Source organism: Odocoileus virginianus, unplaced genomic scaffold, assembly GCF_023699985.2.
Source record: "Odocoileus virginianus isolate 20LAN1187 ecotype Illinois unplaced genomic scaffold, Ovbor_1.2 Unplaced_Contig_29, whole genome shotgun sequence".
NCBI classification, from domain to species: Eukaryota; Metazoa; Chordata; class Mammalia; order Artiodactyla; family Cervidae; genus Odocoileus; species Odocoileus virginianus.
Window position 1 is genome coordinate 939055 of NW_027224346.1, and position 22003 is coordinate 961057.

General features: G+C 39.6%; 1 protein-coding gene across 4 annotated transcripts in view; it reads left to right on the top strand.

Moving 5' to 3' along the window:
* TOMM7 (translocase of outer mitochondrial membrane 7) overlaps positions 1-22003 on the top strand; it is a 229167-nt gene that overhangs the window by 147472 nt on the left and 59692 nt on the right. The window contains exon 4 of one of the 4 annotated variants that reach the window (XM_070464557.1): positions 11623-11823. The exons of the other annotated variants lie outside the window; for them this stretch is intronic. The gene's annotated coding sequence lies outside the window, so the exon portion shown is untranslated. Of the gene's footprint in view, positions 1-11622; positions 11824-22003 lie in introns of those variants that run through there. 4 annotated transcript variants of the gene reach the window in all.

Consider the following 22003-nt stretch of genomic DNA (forward strand, 5'->3'; position numbering starts at 1 on the left):
CCAAACATAATATGTCAGTGGGTGCCAATTTACAATTGTAATCCATAAGGTTGGATCAAAGAACTGTGAGTAATTGCAGTTAGACTTCCTTTTCTGTGCTGTTGTGATGGTGGTATGACCAGCCTATCATCATTGTAGGTTTGCATACATCTCTCCTAAACCCAAGTTCTTTTTGGATTGCTAAGGGAATTTACTCACCTCTGTGTCCCCGAGTCTGTGCATAAGTGAGCAGTCACTATGTCTCTGCTGAATGGATAAGGAAAAGCCTGAGAAAGCTGTACCAAAGATAGTAACAATGACAATAATGATAGCAGCTAACATTGAGCCCTAGAAAAGTTGCAGGCTGAGAACCTCATAACAGTCATATGAATTAGATTCAGTTAGATTCTGATAGTATGGCCCCCTTTTGCAATGAAGAAAGTGAGGCCCTCAGATGATTGGAAATTTGAAAGAATTCCAAGTAGTTGAGGCCAAGCCATTTGGCACTAGTCCCTTACAAAACAACTCCCATTCATGCCTTGCAAGTCTCAGCTGTCTAGCACACAAAATTTCACTAAAATAAGTTTTCCCACAATCTATATGGTGAACACTGGAATTTCAGGAAAGAGCCAAGGGGGAAATGCTGGCCTGTGTTACCCTGTGCCCCTGAGCTAAGGAACTGTTTCCGTGGCTGAGCTTGGAATGCTGGGAGCTGGTTACCCCGAGGTCTGTGTGACTTCAGTGGGCCTGTGGAGGTAGGACGGTCAAGAATAGATGGCCCTGTGTTCCTGCACCCTGAGACAGCTTGACCGGGGAGGGGGAGGGGGAGGCACTGCCCTTCTCAAAGCCTCAGGCAGCTGTCATCCTGCTCTCCGTTAATGGCCCTGGCCCTGTCTAGGTCTGGGTGGCAGCATTGGCCCTCACTGAGTGTTTAATAACTTCCAGGGATGACAGCTCTCCTCTCTGCCAGGCCTCCCTTGGGGACCCACCTCAGGTCATCTCACTAGCAAGTGGGAAGAAGACAAATTATGCTTGTCTTACTGCCCAGAAAACCACCCCTAGGCACATTTTTAATCATGGGGTACACATTTCTAGAGATGTTTGTTGAGTGGGGCAAATTAGTTTGTTTGCTCCTGACTGGTCAAGAAAGAGAAAAAATTTAAAAATGAATCTCCAGGATTGGGGTCTCCACCAAGCTGTCCACTGGAATGGGTCTTTTTCACCTTGAAACTCTCATTTCAGGAGGAGCTGATATCCCCTGATGTCCTCCACTCCCTTACCTTGGGTCTTTTTGACTGCAAGTATGGTCCCTATGCCGATCAATTCCTCCAGCTCTTTTCCCTACACACCTACTCCACGCTGCTAGCCATTTGTATTCATCTGTTCAAAATACTGTTACACACAATTTCTCACAGAGATGTGCTCAGTCATATCTGACTTTTGCGGCCCCATGGACTGTGGCCCACGAGGCTCCTCTCCCATGGTGATTTTCCAGGCAAGATTACTGGAGTGGGGTGCCGTTTCCTACTCCAGGGGATATTTGCGACTGAGGGATCAAACCCACGTCTCCTGCTGTGGCAGGCAGGTTCCTTACCACTAGCACCCCCTGAAAAGCCCCTCTCTTGTGGCAGAGCACAGGCTCTGGGCTCGTGGGCTTCAGTAGCTGAAGCACTCAGGGCTCAGTAGTTGAGGCTCGCGGGCTCTAGAACACCAGCTCAGTAGTTGTGGTTCTCAGGCTTCGTTGCTTTGCAGCACGTGGGATCTCCCCAGATCAGGGATCAAACCTGTGTGTCTCTGCATTGCAAGGAGGATTCTTAACTACTAGATCACCAGGAAAGCCCAATTTGGGTTGTGTTAAGTCACTGACTTTTGTGTGTGTGTGTGTGTGTGTGTTTTATGGCAGCTGTTTTAAACTGACACATTAGTCTAGTCGAAATCAAGTGTGAAGTGCATAAATTTTCAGTCTTTGAAAAAAAGATCTCAATATGGGCTTCCCCTTCTCTGTGTGAGACCTCTTTTTTCAGTGAGTGAAAATTTATGCATTTCATACTTGATTTGGGCTAGGCTAACGTGTCAGTTTCCTACTGCTGCCATAAAAAAAAATTCTCACAAATTCAGTGGCTTAAAACAACTCAAACCGAGCTTCCCTGGTGATCCAGTGGTAAAGAATCCACCTTGCATTTCAGGGGACACAGGTTCGATCCCTGATCCGGGAAGATCCCAAATAAATACATAAATAAATAAATCTTTAAAAAAAGAAGTGCTTTATTAGAAAAACAAAAACAAAAACCATAAAACAAAAACAAAAACAAATTTATTATCTTGTAGTTCTCGAGGTCACAAATCCAAAATCAGTTTCACTGGGCTAAAATCAAAGATGTTGGCAGGACTATGTTTCTTCTGGAGACATAAAGGAGAATCCATTTCCTTGCCCTTTACAGCTTCTGAGGCCACGTGGATTCCTTGGCTTATAGCCCTTCCTCCATCTTCAAAGCCAGAAGTTTAACATGTTCACATTTCCTCTGACTCTAGCTTTCTGCTCTGTCATCACTACCTTTCTTCTCTTACTTGGATCCTCCTACCGCTTTATAAGGACCCTCATGATTACATGGGGTCCACCAAGCTAATCCAGTATAATCTTGAACATCTCAAAATCCTCAACTTAATCACATCTGCAGTGTTCCTTTTGCCATGGGAAGTAGCATGTGTACAAGCCCCAGGGAGTGGGACCTGGACATCTTTGGAGAGCCTTTACTCTGCCTAACACAACTATTAGTAACATTTGGAATAGATAATAACTCAAGATAAAGGGGTTTTATTCTATTGTTGTTGTTTTTGTTTGTTTTTTGCACTTCAAAATTTTTTAATTTTTAAAATCATGAGTAACATGTTTTATAGGAAAATGTCCCCCAAAAGTATTAAAAATAAATCAGAACTCCTTTAATTCTAAACCCAGAGATAATCATCATTGACATTTTGTATATGTCTTTCAATCTTTCATCTATTCAAATTCTAGAGGTTTTATTCTTTCCTTGGAGTCTATTTTCAGATGATGACAAGTCCAGCTGATTTATAGAGTTGTAGCCCAAATAGGGCTTTTTATTCAGCACTACAATCTCCCTGTCGCAGTTGCTTGATAATTTTAAAGTTTTTTGCTTTTCTACATCATCTGTGAGTCTATTTCTGTTTAAATAACTTCACTTGTGCCAATTTTTAAGATTCCACATATAAGCCATATCCTATGATATTTGTGTTTCTCTGTTTGACTTTACTCAGTATGAGAATATTTAGGTCCATCCATGTTGCAGCAAATGGTATTATTTCATTCTTTTTCATGGCTGAGTAATATTCATACACACACACATACACACACACACACACACACATATATATATATATATACACACACACACACCACATCTTCTTTATCTATTCCTCTGTCAATGGACATTTAGGTTGCTTCCATGTCCTGGCTATTGTAAGTAGTGCTGCAATGAACATTGTGGTACATATATCTTTTCTTTTATTCTTTTTAAAAAAATATTTTTGTTTATTTATTTATTTGACTATGCTGGGTCTTGGGGCTTCCCTGGTGGCTCAGATGGTAAAGAATCCACCTGTAATGCAGGAGACCTGGGTTTGATCCCTGGGTTGGGAAGATCCCCTGGAGAAGAAATGGTAACCCACTCCAGTATTCTTGCCTGGAGAATTCCATGGACAGAGGAACCTGGTGGGCTATGGTCCATGGGATTGCAAAGAGTTGGACACAATGGAATATTACTCAGCTATAAAAAGGAATGCATTTGAGTCAGTTCTAATGAGGTGGATGAACCTGGAGCCTATTATACAGAGTGAAGTAAGTCAGAAAGAGAAAGACAAATACTGTATATTAACACATATATATGGAATTTAGAAAGACAGTACCAATGATCCTACATGCAGGGCAGCAAAGGAGACACAGATGTAAAGAACAGACTTTTGGATTTAGTGGGAGAAGACGAGAGTAGGATGATTTGAGAGCGTAACATTGAAACTTGTACATTACCATATGTAAGATAACTGACCAGTGCAAGTCTGATGCATGAAGCAGGGCACCCAAAGCCAATGCTCTGGGACACCCCAGACAGATAAGGTGGGGAAGGAGGTGGGAGGGGTGTTCAGGATCTGGGGGACACATGTATACCTGTGGCCGATTCATGTTGATGTATGGCAAAAACCATCACAATACTGTAAAGTAATTATCCTCCAATTAAACTAATTAGAAAAAAAGTATAAGATGTGTTTAGCAAAAAAAAAAAAAAGGAGTCAGACACGATTGATCGACTTTCACATTTCATACACGCATGCCTGTCTTGGTTGTCGTACATGGTATCTTTAGTTGTGGCATGCCATCTTAGTTGCAGCATGTGGGAACTAGTTCCCAACCAGGAATCAAACCCAGGCCCCCTGCATTGAGAACATGGGGTCTTAGACACTGGGCCACCAGGGAAGTCCCATGTATCTTTTCACATTGGGTTTTCTCTATATATGTTCAGGAGTGGGATTGCTGGATCACATGGCAACGATTGTTTTTTGTTTTTTTAAGGAAACTCCATTCTGTTCTCCACTGTGGCTGTACCAATTTTCATTCCCACCAACAGGTGTAGAAAGGTTCCCTTTTCTCCACACCCTGTCCAGTGTTTATTGTTTGTAATTTTTTGGTGATAGCCATTTTGACCTGTATGAGGTGATACCTCATTGTGGTTTTGATTTGCATTTCTCTGATAATTAGTGATGTTGAGCAACTTTTCACGTGCTTTTGCTTGTCTTACCAGAACTGCTCTTTCCAATTTCTAAGCTTTAGCCTGCTCCTCCCTTACCCTTATCAAAAGCTATCTTTCATCTTTTCATTTTTATCCTTTTTTCAAATTTGGGGCATAAAATTCATTACAAATTTAACTGTTTGAATGAAATAAGAGTGAGAATTTTAAAACCATGGAGAATCTTGGGTAAAAGACATGTGCCTGATAAAATCTGTCAAGGCCTGCATGTTTGCCATTATGTTTTAAAGTAGTCTTTTTCTTTTCCTGTGAGTAAATGAACAAAGATGCTTTAGTCTTTCACCACAGTAGACAACAAAATAATATCCTTACAAAGGTAAAAGTTGATGTTCTAACATTTTCCAAAGAAACTGGACTTTTGGAATTTTCAGTCTAAGGCCTAACTCCAGATCAGGTACAAGAGTTTAGTGACACGTGCATCTTTTTTTAACCTCATAAATAATTAATATCTATTCTGTAAAATGTAAAAATACCTGTTTTAATAAGGGACTCTTTCGTATGAGATTCATTTCTTTTTACAGAATATTTTACCTATTTTTAGAAGTGAAATGCAAGTTCTTCCATTTACAGTAAGCTGTGCAGTCCATATGAACATGCTGGCTATTTGTATCTTGGGGGAAAGAAGGGAAATTCCTATGAGAGTTGCTTTTCCCAAATTGAGTATTGACATAAAATCATCTTCAGTTTGTAAATTACTATTGACTATGTTTTTAGTTTAAAAACTAAATCTCTTTTCCTTTTCACAAATCACTTCAGTGTTTTCCTTGGAATTTGAGTTAATCCAATTTAAGTTTATCGGAACATTTGGCAGAAATTCAGGAAATGACCCTTGATCACTTTGGTATGTTTAAAAATCCAAGAGAGCTACGGTCAGATAGAGAGTTTGGGGGCACATGGGCAAAATATTTCTGTGGTTTTTCAGCTATCTTAAAACAGTACCAGGAATCTGCAGCAATTGAAATGTGTCCATTTTTTAAACAGATACAATTCTTATTATGGCTGGCCTTCTTTTTATTGCCCCAAATAACACCCATGCTCAATAGAGCCTCAACCAAATGCAGCCAGGAATGGAATGCTAGTTTATTTCTTCCAGAGCAGGTTGCCAAAGTCCAAATCATCTGTCTGGAATCTAGAATGGGAAGAAAGTTGCTCCTTAAGAAAATTATGATAAGAATTTAACCAGTAAAAACTTGTGAAATTATTACAAGTCTGAGAGACACTGTGTTTCCAATATGGCTGTTTTGTTAACTAATTATTATTAGTTAATAAATAACTAATTTATTATCTAGGTGGTTGTGGTGGTTTAGTCACTAAGTCATATTCAACTCTTGCGACTCCATGGACTGTAGCCTGCCAGGCTCCTCTGTTCATGGGATTCTCCAGGCAAGAATAACTGGAGTGGGTTGCCATTTCCTTCTTTGGGGGATCTTCCTGACCCAGGAATTGAACCCAGGTCTCCTGCATTGCAGGCAGATTCTTTACTGACTGAGCTACAAAGGAAGCCCCTCTAAATTATTATTTAGAGGAAGTAACAAAAATAGGAGGGATGTGTAATCTCTGCGGTCCCTTCTCAATCCCTTCTTTGAAAGGCAAAAAATGAGAGAATATTTGACAAACTCCAAACCTTATTTTCATTCACTTGTTCAGTCATTTAGATTGGAGAAGGGATATGCAAGAGCCCTTTTCAAACATTTGAAAAGAAAAGAAGTTAGATCCTTAAATTCACTCTTCACTGTGGTAAACAGATTCTAGATGAATGAAAGATTCACACAAAATCAACAACGAAGACCCTGGAAGGATGAGCATTTTATCATGTTGAGATAGAAAAGGCCCTTCTAAGCATAGTATAACACCAAGAAACTCTGAAAGAAAACAGATCTGACCACATGAAAAGTTAAAATGTCTGCATGACAAGTTATTTGCCCTGAACAAAGTTTAACGACAAATGAAAAGTGGAGAGAGAATGTGCAGCCTATATAGCAGATCAAAGGGTTGATATTTCTAATATACAAATAAAAGAAAAAAGAAAAACTCAAATAGAGGAAAAAACACTAAATAAGCAATAATAAATGTGCTAATATAAAAATATAAATTAAAACACCAATTTTATCTACCTGGATATAGATACACAATATTGCTCAAAAATAATAACATACTTTCTTTTCTACCCAGCAGTTCTATCACTAGGCAGAACTTGTCAGGGGGAACTCTCCAGGCAAGGAGCTCAACCCCTTCAGGTTTATTGTCTCTGCAGTGCCTAGAATCCATATGTCAGGTGGAGAGTCATGTCTCCTTTCTGGTTGCAAGGCAGATCCCTCCCCTTTTCATAGCTGATTTAGGGCTCTGCTGCTCTGAATGAATGTTTAGGAACAAGCCGATCAAATGTAAATCTGCTCAGAGGCTCGTTGTCTGGTTTTGTCCTCACTTGTCAGGATCCGGTGTGGATATGGAAAAGGAGGAAACAGGGGGAAAAAAACCTGTTCCTAAATTGAGGAAGCACCTCACTGCCTCTGCTACCAGGGGAAGGGCTCTGAGGAAGCTGAGCAGTTCCGGGCAATGGTTAAGGACCAGATGCCACTGGATAGCTTTATAAATAATTTTGGGCCATATGAAACAGTAGATGCCTGTGAGCTCCGGGGAGAATGTACCTATCTTCATGGCTACTTTTACTTTCTAATAAAGAAGGTACTTAATCTTAGTGTTTCATTTTGCACTTTTCTGTTTGTTTTATTTTGCTCGTAGAATTTTTAAATTCTGTGTGACAGAGGTGTTTGCTAACACTGCAGTGGTAATCATATTGGCAATATAAAAATGGATCACATCTATATATTGTATACATTTACATACACAGTGTTACATGTTATAGCTCAATTTTTAAAAAGCAAAGTGAGAATTTTTAAAAAATCTGTGCTCACTTGGATAACAACTTGTTTTGTGTTTTATCCAAGAAAAGACAACACTATGGCTAAGAATTTTCAGGTGACTAAATGCCACACAATAGCTTCCCTCTCCTTCCCTCCCCTTCCCTCCCTTCTCCTTCCTCCACTTCCTTTCCTTTCCTCTCCTCTCCTTTCTTTCTCTCCCCACCTCCCTCTCTTTTTCCCTACCTTCTTACAACCCCTCTCACCCCCCATTTTTTCCCTCTCTCTCTCTCACCAATCTAGGCACACTTAGAAAATATAACCAGAGTAGTATACCATTATTACAGGAAGAAGCCCCCTTCCTACAGCTCCCTAGATTTATATCCCTTTCTGCGTATTAACCTAAAGGAGGTGCAAACAACCATTATCCAGCATTCATGTCGACAGAGACATCAGTCATGGCTGAGCCACCTCCCGAGCCAGGTCTTTGGCTGAGCTCAGACAGTCACACATTCCAGGCAAAGGAGAAGGGAGGTGTGCTCAGATTGCATTGCTAAACCCCTGGGCAGAGTCTGGAATCCTGTGAGTGCAAAGGAGCTTGGAACCATGTCTGTAACATTTAAACATTTAAGAAAATAGACCAAGGCAAAGTAATATTTCAAAATGAGAGAAAGTAATCTTACATGGCTTATCTCTGTATTTGAATTAAATTGACTGCAACTCACGAATGTTTTAATTCAGTTTAAAGATTGCGCATTCCTTCTTATTAGACCATCTCTTTGCTTGCCTCTTATCCTCAGTCTCCAGTCAGTGTTGCCTCTAGATTTCCTCTATCAGGTCCTACCTTCATGTTGAATAAAGATAGAAATTACACTCTATGGTAGTGCTCTCTCTTCTACCCCAGAGTCACTATAATTCATTTTGTGCTAGTGGTTACTCCTATGCTTTTGTAGCTTCTTCCAGGGCCTCTGCTAACCAACTTTCTGCAGATTAAATAAAACAAGTGCCCCTCAGGACATGATGAAATACGGCCTCCATCTCAATCCTGACTTGGCCCTCAGCCTGGTGCCCCTGTGCGGTGAATAGCCTTTGCGGTGGTATATGGTCACCTTGCTCTCTCCTACTCCTTTGCTCTAAAGTACAGAGAGAGATGAATGCTTAGAAAGACGGACATGTGTGGTGTTGAAATGAAGAATTTATGGGGCTCAAATGCAGTATTGGCTGAGTTTGGCCACCCGGCTGACCACAATGACTATGCACTCCTGCTTCTTTTTGTGTGTTCCCTGTGGAATGTTAACATGGAACCCTTTTGCTCTCAGAGTTTTGGCAGAGGCCCTAAGTCTGAGACCCAAATATTCTAGGATCCTAAAGAGAGGTTTTAGGCCACCTTTACGGAATATGCTTACAGACTGACTCCTGTTCTGCTGGTGTTAGTCCATTACTCACCTGCAAGTGATAGAATAAAAGGGATGAAGATGCCAGGATTAAGAGTATCTTTGGGGAAAGTTGTTGCAGGCAGGGAGTGGATGGAAGAGGAATGTTTCTGCCATTTCAAACCCACTAAGGAAGTCTTTAGAGACACAGAGAAGTTGTCATGTGTACTTTGGCGTGTGACAGAATACCTAAAAAGTCTCAAGAGGACAGACTGTCTCTAGCTGGCTGGTCTGGATCCATGGAGTAGAGTTTGGTTGGTCATGAGCTATATTTCCAGAGTTCAGTGGGGCAAGGGCATTTCTGCTTGGTCAGATAAGGATCCCAGGGACCAGATTGGGTCATTTAGTAATGGACTCTATCCAAGAAGACTGCTTGGAGGGGGAAAGTGACCCCCAAGAAATGGAGGTGGCATCAAAAAATCACGTGGAGGAGTCCAGCTATTGTCGTTGGGAAACTCATCTTTGGGGAATCTTTGAAGGATCCACAAAAATGCTTTAGAAGAGAGAGAAATAGCATTTCAAATCTGTGCCCTGAAAGGGCACTGATGCCAAATTGTAAGTCACCAATCAAATAAGGCCTTTCTTCCCTCTTCTTTTCCTTCCTACCAGGCTTCAACCCAGGAAAGACCAAACACCTGCAGGTCAGGCTAATAGATGAGGCAGAACAAGCAAAAACGGGGAAACATCCTCTCCTTTCCCTTCCCTTACTGACAATTTCCTAGTGTGGGGCAGGCCAGAGCTGGCAGTTGGGAGAAACTTAAAATTAAATAAATTTTGGAGTTTCAATAATGTCCTGGATGCTAAATGCAATCTGTGGGTTTTTGATGTTCTTGTCGACAGTAACTGGAAAAGCCATGAGATAGTCTGAGGTTGTACCCAGGAGCAGGGCAGCACAAGTTGAAAGAATTAGTTTCACAGGATGGTGATGGGCAAGAACAATGTTGCTTTCTGTTTCTACCTTTTCAAGTTTCGTTTTCTTTACCGAGCCAGTTCTGCATGGACCATAAAGAGTCTTTCTTGCAGAGAAGGGCATGTATGGTCCTGGTTCCCATGCACTCTCACCCGCTGACAGCCCCCACAGCTGTTTCCTTCCTCTTGGGTATCATTGACTCCCCCCTCTCTACTGGACCTTGACTTAATATCACCCATCTTAGAAAAACATGATTCCACATTCCCTTTAGCAACTGCTGTGTTCCCTGTTTCCCTTCATGGAAAAAATTTGAAACTGTTAGCTGACTCCGGGTCTCTGTTTCTCCACCTCTCCTCAGCTCACTCCAGTGGGTTTTCGTCTCCATTGCACCACTCAACAGGCTCTTACCAGGATGAGTAGTTCTCTCCCCACATCTCAATTGATTTCTCAGCCGGACTCCTCCTTCCTGAGCCATGTTCTTCACTGGGCTTCTGTGTTAAACATTGATCTAGGCTCTTCCAACTCTACTGGCCTTTCATCTGCTAGCTCTTCCTCCCCTACAGCCCCTGTCCTTGGTCTTTTCATCTCTGGCCAATCTTTGAGATGGAACGCTTTTACAATTATTTCAATCTTTTTAGCAGGTATAGAACTATTCTATTTCTTAAAACAATTTGATATATTGAGGATTTAATCTCTTTAATCGATTCAGAACTGTTGAGGTTTTAAATGGTTTCTAGTGTCCATATGGTAACTAAAAAACATTTTATCCATTTCATCTAAATTTTAAAAATAAAGTTACATAAGGGTGTTCATTATTCTCTTATCTATTAAATGTCTGTAGTGATGGTCTCCTTTTTATTCCTGGTGTTGGTCATTTAGGTTTTCCCTTTTATTCTTGATCAGTTTTATTAAGGGTTTATCACTTGCATTAAGAACCAACTTTTGGCTTTGTTTATTTCCTGTTACATGTTCTTAATCTATTTCATTGATTTCTACTCATAATATTTCTTGTTTTTCTATTTTCTTTGGATTTAACTTGCCTGACATGAGTATTAGGTTTGTTGCTTTTCAATATTTCTCTTCTCTTTCCTTCCCTGACCTCCCTTCTCTTTACCCAATATGCTCTATGCATTTGGACCTGTAAGTTTCCTTTATGGCATCATTGTTAAGTAAATCACTTTCATTATCATTCAGTTCATAATATTTTCTAATTTATTTCTTATTTTTGACTTGTTTAGAAATTCATTACCTAATTTTCAAATATTTGGGGGGTTTCCTAATTATTTTCTGTTATTGATTAAATTTTAATTCCTATGTATTCTACATGATTTGATTTTTTGAAAAAAAGTTAAGACTTTCATTAAGGCCTTTCTGTATCTCTATATTTAAAGTGATTCTGTTTTTGACAGCACACAGTTGTGGGGTTTTAATTTATTCAAACTAATAATCTATTTTTAAAAACATATTTAGTTCATTTACATTAGATGGAATAGCTGATATAGTTGGGTTTAAGCCCACCATTTTATTATTTATTTTGTTCATCTTTTCTTTGTTCTTCATTCCTCCTTTTGGATTAACCAAGTGTATTTTATGATTTTGTTTCTCTACTCAATTAATAGGTGGCTAGTGTTCTCGCCTGGAGAATCCTGGAGACCGAGGAGCCTGGTGGGCTGCCGTCTATGGGGTCGCACAGAGTCGGACACGACTGCAGCGACTTAGCAGCAGCAGCAGTCATAAATTATTGTGGTTTTCTTTTGAGATTTCTCTAGAGATTATAATATGCATCCTTGATTTAATACAATCCATCCTAACCTTTGTGCTATTATTGTCATGTATTTTATTTATATGTTATAAATCCCACAAGACATTATTGTAACATGAAGCAGGCAAAAGTATTTCATGTTTGTCCACATATTTACACCTTCTGATGCTTTTCATTTCTTCTTTCAGTCCTGTTCTTTCAAATGATCATTACCTCTCATTGTTTCAGCAGTATGGATCTGCTGGTAAACATGTCTCACTTTGATTTTTCTGAAATTTTCTTTATTTTGCTTTCATTTTTGATGATATTTCAAATGAATGTGGAATTCTAGGTTGACAACATTTAATTTTAGCACTTTGAGAATGTTATTCCACTATCTTTTGGCTTCTATAACATGTTGAAAAGTCAACCATTAGTCCTATGGTTGCTCATTTGAAGCTAATGTATTTTTTCCCCTGACTGCTTTTAAAATTTCTCCTTGACTATTAGACATTGACAAAAATGTGTCTATGTATGGTTTGTTTGTTCATTTGCTTGTTTTAGTCCTGCTTAGAATTTGCTGAGCTTCTATTGGATCTGGGAGATGATATCAACATTGGAAAAGTCTTGGCCATTATTTCTTCAAATATTATTTCTGCTTCAGTTTATTTCTCCTTGTCTTCTAGTACTTTGTTGAAATATGGTAGATCTTTTAACTTTGTTTCATGTGTCTCTAATGCTCTGTTTTATTTTTATACATGCTTTATACTCATGCTTGAATTTGCATATTTTCTATTGTACTATCTTAGAGTCTAATAGTCTTGTCTTCTCTGTTGAGTCTGCTGCTAAATGTGTTCTCAACTTCAGTATTTTGCCCATCTAATTTTTCTTTTTTGCATGGAACCCCTATCTCTGTTAATATTCCTTATCCTTTCATCCATTTTCTTGCTTTTCTTCTATTTCCTGTAATATATTCATCAATTAGAATCCTTGTCTGTTAGCTTCACTATTTGAATTATTTGTAGGTCTGGTTCTATTATTTATTTTTTCTTGATTAGGATTATCAATCATCTTTTGCTATTTTTTTTGCTTGTCTTGTAATGTTTTATCAGACATTGTAAAAAGCACTGAAGAGGCTCTAGGTGATGCCCCACACTGGAAAGGGTTTACACTTTCCCTGTGAGGCAATAGAATGAAGAGTTTATCTTTGAGAGGGGTAGGGGTTACTTTTGAAAGACTTTAGTCTACTTCTCATTTTTCCCTGTTCGTCAAACATAGTCCATCTGGGCTTTTGATTAGAGCCTACAGGATCTCTGTCTTCTCAGTCCTGAGAGTGGGAAATTTAGTGCTGTACTTTGCAGTTTTAAACTTAGCTCTTTACCTTTCTCTCCTTGCCCTGTCTCAACTTTGAAACCTAAAAGATGTCCCAAGGGGTATCTGGTTATGTGTTTGAATGGGAGGACCTCTTTCTCTGGTTGGACTTTTTCTTCTTAGCACCATGAATCTAGAGGAGATTGTATTATGCCTTTTGGAATTCTTCTGCCAAACTTCCCAGCCTTCTTTGCATAGTCCCTGAACTCTGAAGATGTCCTATGGGGAAAACCAGTTGTATTTAGCACTTCTCAAGTTTTTAGTTTCTCTCACCAGCCGCATGAGATTACCAAAAACCTCTCTGGTTTCTCTTTTCTCAAGAAAATTAATTCTTTACAAGTCAAGTTTAATTCTCAGTCCATGCCCAGAATTGTTGGATATCCCCAAAGAAGAAAACAAATGTAGTTCATATAGCCCTCATTGCTTCCTTGTTCCCTGAGACCCTTAAAAATGTAACTTTTGTAATCTAGCTGGCTCTTTCTAGTTGTTGCAATGGGAATTATAGGTCTTTATAGTCCATGACCTACCACGTTTAACTTAGGGACAGAAGTCCCCTGATCCTCATGTTTTGAGGATAAAGGCCAATCAATAGGTTACAACTTCAAGGATTGAAAAGGGCCAGAACCTGCCTATAGTAGCTGGATTCCAGGAAGTAGAAAGTTACATTGGTTACCCAGACTTAAACTCTTAACTTCAGAGGACATGAGCAAATATGTAGCAATGCTACACTTGACGTGAGGAGGAAGGTGGTCAGAATGAATGGTGGCTCTTGAACAGACCATGTATGTTTGCAGCAATAACCATAGCTAGCAGTGATCAAAATAGACTTTATGCACAGGTAGGAAGGGAGTCCTCTCCTCTTTTTGTGCTGGGTATTTAAATAGGATTAAAAGTGACTCAAAACATTTAAAAAACACATACTCTATTTCACAGAGGGGAACTACTTTTTACACTGTTATTTCTAGTAGTACAACCAGGTAGCTGGTTACAAAATTGACTCAGAATTGTGGGACTTCAAGAAATTATATAAATGCCTTAATAATTTTATTTTGCTTAAATTGACTTTTTCATGTGTATACATATAGATGCACAGATACACATATATATGTGTACATTATATATGTTTATTCATGTATGTGTATAATACAGTTTTTACTCTACCCTCACTTTTCAGTCATTAATAATATAAAATGGATACTTATTTTTTAATTATGCTTTTAAATTCTATTATTCTTTTTCAAGAACAATATTGTTATTGTAAGCTGGATCCTTACCTTTTACACTTTGACTTTACTAGTTTTTAGATCCTTTTTTTGCTTTGTGTTTTGGTCAGTTGAGGATGCCTTACATTATTTCTTCTAGAAGATATTGGTATTTTGTAAGAAGTTGCATGCCTGACTATGTCTCTTATTGTCTTCATGAACGAAAAATAACTTTGAAATCCTCAGACTACAGATTTTTGTATGACTACAGATTTTTTTAAATTTAATTTATTTTTTTTATTAGTTGGAGGCTAATTACTTCACAATATTGTAGTGGGTTTTGTCATACATTGACATGAATCAGCCATGGAGTTACATGTGTTCCCCATCCTGATCCCCCTCCCACCTCCCTCTCCGCCCGATCCCTCTGGGTCTTCCCAGTGCACCAGGTCCGAGCACTTGTCTCATGCACCCAACCTGGGCTGGTGATCTGTTTCACCGTAGATAATATACATGTTTCGATGCTGTTCTCTTGAAACATCCCACCCTCGCCTTCTCCCACAGAGTCCACAAGTCTGTTCTATATATCTGTGTCTCTTTTTCTGTTTTGCATATAGGGTTATCGTTACCATCTTTCTAAATTCCATATATATGTGTTAGTATACTATAATGGTCTTTATCTTTCTGGCTTACTTCACTCTGTATAATGGGCTCCAGTTTCATCCATCTCATTAGAACTGATTCAAATGAATTCCTTTTAATAGCTGAGTAATATTCCATGGTGTATATGTACCACAGCTTCCTTATCCATTCGTCTGCTGATGGGCATCTAGGTTGCTTCCATGTCCTGGCTATGATAAACAGTGCTGCGATGAACATTGGGGTGCACGTGTCTCTTTCAGATCTGGTTTCCTCGGTGTGTATGCCCAGAAGTGGGATTGCTGGGTCATATGGCAGTTCTATTTCCAGTTTTTTTAATGACCCCAGAGCTGTCATTCTCAACCTTGAGTGCACATTTGTCATTTCCTGGGAGCTTTAAAAATACTTATCCCTGGGCCCCATTCCCAACAATTCTGATTTAATTGGTCTGTGATGTGGCCTGGATATCAGGATTAAAAGTGAAATAAAATAAAAACAATAAAAAATATGCTTGGGCTCCATTCTGGGTCAGTTAAACTCTAATTTTCAGGAATGGGGTTTGGGCATCAGCAGACTTTTTCTGCTTTGTGTGAAAAATGCTCAAGCTTGCTGACCCTACAGTCAGTTTCCAACTGTGTCCATCTTGTTCCTTATTGCCATCAATGAAGATTAGAATTTTGCTTTTACATTTTTAGATTTTTTTTTTTTTGCCATCCTTTCTTACCTGTCATCATCCTTTTTACTTGTTCTGTAGTCTCTTTATGCCAGATGATCTTCTTATAGCTTTCCCCTCTTTAACTATGGAGGTAAGTAATTTTACATCTTATAAAATAGTTTTCTAAAATTTTCTTTTGTATTTTGCAGGAGATCATTTTTGGAGAGGCTTGCTTTTCTTCTATATTTCCAAAATGATTCTCCCTTGCCCTTTTTCCCGTATTAGTTTTTGACTAGACCTCTGTTTTGTTGTTTCTGTGGCTTTGGTTTACATGATCTCTTCTTTTTTACCATTTCAAATATGGCAAAACTGACCAACCCAGAGGTTGGGAACCCAGGTCTCCCACATTGCAGGAGGATTCTTTACCATCTGAGCCACCAGGGAAGTCCCTCATTGGCCCCACTCTTGGGTAATATGGATGATAGGTGATTACTTTTCTCAAATCCTCCTCTGTGGCTCTGTTGTAAACATTCCCATCTCCCAGTCCCATCTCCAAAGTCCAGGTTTTCTCTTCATGTGGTTTTGCTTGTAGTTCTATTTGCCTGGCCCTCTCACATTCATTCCCATGGTCCACATGTATTTTTAAAATTTCTTCCAGCACCACTCTCACTGTGCTGTCTTTCATCATCGTCCACCCATAGTGCTTTCCTCATGGGACCTCTTTTCTTGGGAAGCCACGTACTAACTTTGGAACACACCTCCTGCTTTACTTCTGGCCCAGTTCTTTTTTGGGGTTTTTCCATGTCTGCCAGATGGTGACAGACTGAGGAACAATAACAACAGAGAGCGAGAGCAGTGAGTCAGGGAGGGGCTGATGTGCTTCCTTGTGGGTATGTGACTGGCTGTCTTGTGGCCTATCAAGGGGACTGATTTGAAATACCTTCCTGTACCTTTTATTCAGATGGATGAAGTGAGTTGGGCTAAAAACTCTATGCTCCATCCACCTGTGTCTGGATTATAACTGTATAATCTACAGAGCTCCATGGGTGATTCTAGATATATAAGGTGGAGAGCCACTGTATGATCAATGCTTAGAAGAAGCTGCAAAAGGGACCAGTGGGACCCCCATCGCAAACTGGAAACTCTGGCTGAGTTTGAGCAGAATAACTCCATGGAGGTGTGAGGTTCAATGGAGGACAAAGACAATAAGTGAACAGGTTTTTCAGTCATCCATGTGATGTGTTATGGGGACAGGGACCTTGAGAAGGGAGTGAGGGGGCAGGTGTGAGAAATGGTAGAGAAGCGGCATTCTCTCAGGACCCAGAGTGGATATGGCAGAAAGGAAGGGGAAGAAGCAGTGACCACAGCAAGGATGCCAATCTTCTGAGTGTTCTTGGCCAGAACAAATGCCTGTCTGGTCCTTTTAGAAATGGCATACTGAGGTTCAAAGATAACAGCAATCACTTAGCTTTATCCATTCACAAACGAGTGTTTATTGAACACCTACTGTGTGCTAGGCATTTTGCTAGACCCTGGGGATGAAATTTAGTGAAAAAGCACACAGTCCTTGCCCTCATAAAGCCTTCAGTCTAGATGCTTTAGAGACAGCATCAATCAGATAATCTTACCAATTAGCGTGTATCATAACTTGAGGGGAATGCTCTGAAGGAAAGGAACTCCTCTACTATGAAAACATGTCAGAAGGGAAGCTAAGGAAGGAGGGGATGTGGGTCTGGGATACAGCGTGCCAGACAGAGAGAGCAGGTGACAGATTTTCCAGAGTGCAGAAACTCAGAGTGTGATAAAAGCAGGTTCAAGACAAGGCAGGGCAGGTGGGTAGCACCTCCCAGAAGAGGAGACCCCTGTCATCTGTGAGCACTGCCCTGCTCAGCCCTGTCCTGCTCAGTTCCAGTCATACCTCAAGCTTGTAAGGCATTGTTGACTGAGTCAGCCTCAGTAAGCAAGAAGGTTTTTTATACACTACCTGTGAAATGCTATAATGTATGATGATTAATAAAATAATAAAACTTTATTCTTTTCCTAAAGCTATTATGAAAATTTAATCTGACTTTCAGTTTAGTCACTCAGTTGTGTCCAACTCTTTGTGACCCCATGGACTGCAGCACACCAGGCTTCCCTGTCCATCACCAACTCCTGGAGCTTGCTCAAACTCATGTCCATCAAGTTGGTGATGCCATCCAACCATCTCATCTTCTGTTGTCCCCTTCTCCTCCTGCCTTCAATCTTTCCCAGCATCAGGGTCTTTTCTAATAAATCAGTTCTTTGCATGAGTTCCTTGGAAGGTCAAAAGTGGCCTAATAAATCTACTTTAAACTTGACCAGAGCTATCTCTTCCTGTAAAGCCAGTGGATTTTCAAGTGAGGAAATCATTAGTCTAGACATCATCTTTGTCTGAAAAGGAGCAAGCAAGCGCTTGTGTGTCTGCACCATGTTTCTCAGGATTTATGAAACCTCTGTCATTCTAGTCTTCAAACAAATTTATTCTGATCTATGGTCACATTTATGAGTGGGAATATTTTCCCATTCATAGGTCCTTGGGTGTGGTGGATCACTCTGTCAGAATTACTGCAGGCTGATTTTTTTCCTCCATTTTTTAAAGGATTAAGGTATAATTGATTTACAATGTTGTATTAGTTACAGGTATAAAGCGAAGTTATTCATATATATGTGTATGTGTATATATATATATGCATTATAACTGAACTAAATTTATTGGAAGCTTATATTAAGTTATATATATATATACACACACATATACATATATTCATTTTCATATTCTTTTCCCTTATAGGTTATTACAAAATATTGAGTATAGTTCCCTGTGCTATACAGTAGGTCCTTGTTGGTTATCTATTTTATATATAGTGTGTGTATATGTTAATCCCAACCTGCTAATTTATCCCTCTCCCATTCCTCTTTGGTAATAACCATAACTTTGCTTTCTAAGTCTGTGGTCTATTTTTGTTTTATAAACAAGGTCATTTGTATCCTGTTTTTGGATCACAATATGTTATTTGGCTTACTTCACTTAGTATGCCTCCATTTAAAAATTGATGTTTTTCCATACTAAATGTTTTATCTATCTATCATCAGTCTGTCTGTCTATCTACCTATCTATCTGTCCTTCCTGGCTCATTTCCGAAGTTAGGGCCTTTATGTGACTTTAGCCCCAAGAGAACTTCACTTTTCAGTCTATGCCCTTCCTGCTGGGATCTCCAAGTCCTGCACCTTTCTCTTACTCTAATCTTCCACTACTCCCCCCTCACCCTCTCATGTTTCTGTCTCTGTCTCACTCTCACTTGCTCTTCACACTTTTCACACTCCCACTTTGGCTCCTGTCTTGCCCTTGGCCCTGCTCTCCTTCTTACTTATACTTTCTCCCTATTTCTTTCTTTCAGTCTCACTCTCTCACCCTCAGTCTCTCTCTCTCTCTCCCTCTTATAATTTGTACAATGATCTCCCCACATTTGTAGTTTCAGCTATGACCTGCACAGAGGTATCTTGTCTATATTTGTAGTTATGGGGCTCTTGGAGTTGCTAATAACAGAAACCAGCTTTGACTGGCTACAAAAAAGGGGGGAAATTTTATTAGAAGGTTACAGAGACATCTCACAAAATCAGCAGTTGAACAATCAGGAAAACAAATGGTCCTTGGGTCCACTGCTAATTCATGAAGTTAATACTGGTAATTCCAAGTTTCTTTGGTTTTCTATTCCTTGCTTTCAAATCCCTGAGAGAGAGAATTTGACTAACTTGATCTCACAGTGGATCCTTCAGCTGTGGATTGAGGTCAGGGTTGCCATATGCAGATGAGATGAGTTTTGGTTTGCCACATCTGTTGTGCCATTTCCAGTGTTCATCAACTAGGCAGCAACCCAAATGGCTGTACCCTTAAAAATCAATCCAGCTCTGGTTTTTCTGACTTTTGGAAGATAGACCCACTTGATTGAACCATTAAAGTGACTGAAATTCTCATCTTCTCTCTATCTAATGTCCACTGGGCTTCACTTTCACTAGGTCCTCCAGACTGGCTGTTATCACTAATCCCTCTATATCCTCGTCCACACTGCATGTCCAGTAACAGTCATACAAACCCAAACCTGTGCATAAGAAGTAAAAGAGCCCGGTAAATAAGAAAACATAAAGCTGGGGGGATAAATAGAAATAAGTCACATTTTTCAACTGGAATTGGCTTTGGTCACAGTAAATAGAACACTTTAAAATACGAATTACCTAATGATTCATATACTTATGCATTTAAAATATTTTCTGAGCACTGACTGTCTGGTGGTAATTAGACAAGTCCCAGATCTTGAATCCTCTGGTCTAACAAGGATGATCAGGAGCTAGTTAAAGAGCCTCACAGAACTGTATGTAATTTGCAACTGTTTTAAGTACTCCAAAGAAGACGTACGATGGTATTTGAGCACAGTTAATGGGAGGCCAGGGGAGTCTTTCCCTGAGGAACTGATGCTTGCTCTGAGATCAGGAGTCGGGGTGGGGGTAGGAGTGGGGGTGTCCGGGAGGAGAAATTGAGAAGAGCCTTCCAGGCAGAGAGAGCAGTGGGTGGGTGGCTCTGGTGCGTTTGAGGAACTGGGAGTCTACTGTGCAGTGGGAGAACAGAGGTGCATGAAGATCAAGGGAGGAGGTAGATGAGACAGAGCAGGCAGGGCCAATGCTCGTGGGGCCAGCCCTCAGGTTACAGATTTTGACTGAGAAGCTGATGAGGGTTTTTTTAAGCATTGTAACAGAATTAAATTCAAATTTTAAAATGACCATCCCGGCTGCTGTGTGGAGAATGAATTCGAAGGGATTTGAGAGGTTATGGGCAAAGTAATCACTCACCACAAAGTAAATCACTCACCACAATGAGTGATATCTGGAAATAACTATTGTGAAATATCTGCACGTCCACAGAATTGGCAGAAAGCCAAAATTCTCTGATAATTTTATGGCTATTTTCATTTTGAACCTGCCAGTCATTATAGTTTAGAGGTTGTGTGAAGAAAGTTGTAATAACGTCAAGACAGAAATATTAAGTGACTAGGATTTGCCCCAGATGATGAAATAAAAATATCATGTATGAATCAAGGATAACTCCTAGGTTTATGACTTGAGAAATTAGGTAAGTGTTTGGTATGACTATCTATACTGTCTTCTTAATAAGTGTTGGTTATCCAATGGGAAGGGGCCACCCTGGTTAAGCATTTTCTTCAGCTGGTCAAGTTCCTAACTCAGCTTACATATTTAATCAATTTCTTTTGTCATATACCATATTTGAAATCGTGTATCTTTTTAAAAATGCATGTATTTTCTCTAAAGGCCTGTAAATACTGTATTTTGGAGCTTGCAGGAAATACCGAATTTAGGTACTTAAGTTATTATGAAAGATATCCTTCAAAACTTTCTGGTAGCTTATGACTCACTCAAACTAAAGTTTATTAGGAACATATTGAGACATTTCAAAACTATCATTTTAAATGCTGACAATTGTTTATGATGATAGGAAACTTGGAGGTCATCTGAGTATCCATTGCTGGAGAATGGGAAGGTAGAATGTTGTGGACAGAGAGGCTTAAAGAAACAGACTAAATGTCCACACCACAAGGGCTGTGTTCAGTACACAGTTATCTCAGTGGGGAAGATGTGGCTGAAGCTAGAGTATTTCAGACTCACAGTAAAACACAATTTGCCTACAAGATTTTAATAAATAATTTCTTCTTTCTTGCCCCTTTCCTTCCCTTCACTTATTCAGTTAATGTTTTTAAAGTCTCAACCACTGTGCCAGGCACCACGTATACTGTAAAGAAGTGCTTAGATATTGTTCCTGTCCCAGTGGAAGGGGGAGGAGACAGGAACAAGTGGTCACATAAATGAAGACATGGGCACAAACTGTGATGAGTTCCTTGAAGAAAAAATGCATGTTGCTAAACTATAAAGAGGTAGACCATGGTAGGCTTTTTAACAAAGAGATATTTGAGTTGAGACCTAAAGAATGGTATTTCTTCAGAAACTGGGAGAAGAGCATTTCAGTCCATAGGAATAGCATATACAACAGACCCAAAGAGAAAAAGGGTCTAGTTTCTATGAGAAAATGAAAGAGCAGTGGTATGGGTACACATATGAGCAAAGAGACTGGGGTACAAAATGGGGCCAGATGTACAGGCCTATGCTCTGTAGGTCATGTTTCTAAACTTAGATTTTAGCCCACAGACAACCTAACATCTGTTGAGGATTTTGTGCTGGGAAGTCAAATTATTTGACTGACATTATAAGACAATGTCTTTGGCTACTATCAGGAGAAAGGGTTGGAATCAGAACAAGAATGGGTGCTAGAAAAACCATTAGGAGGATTTTTCCGAGTTCAGATG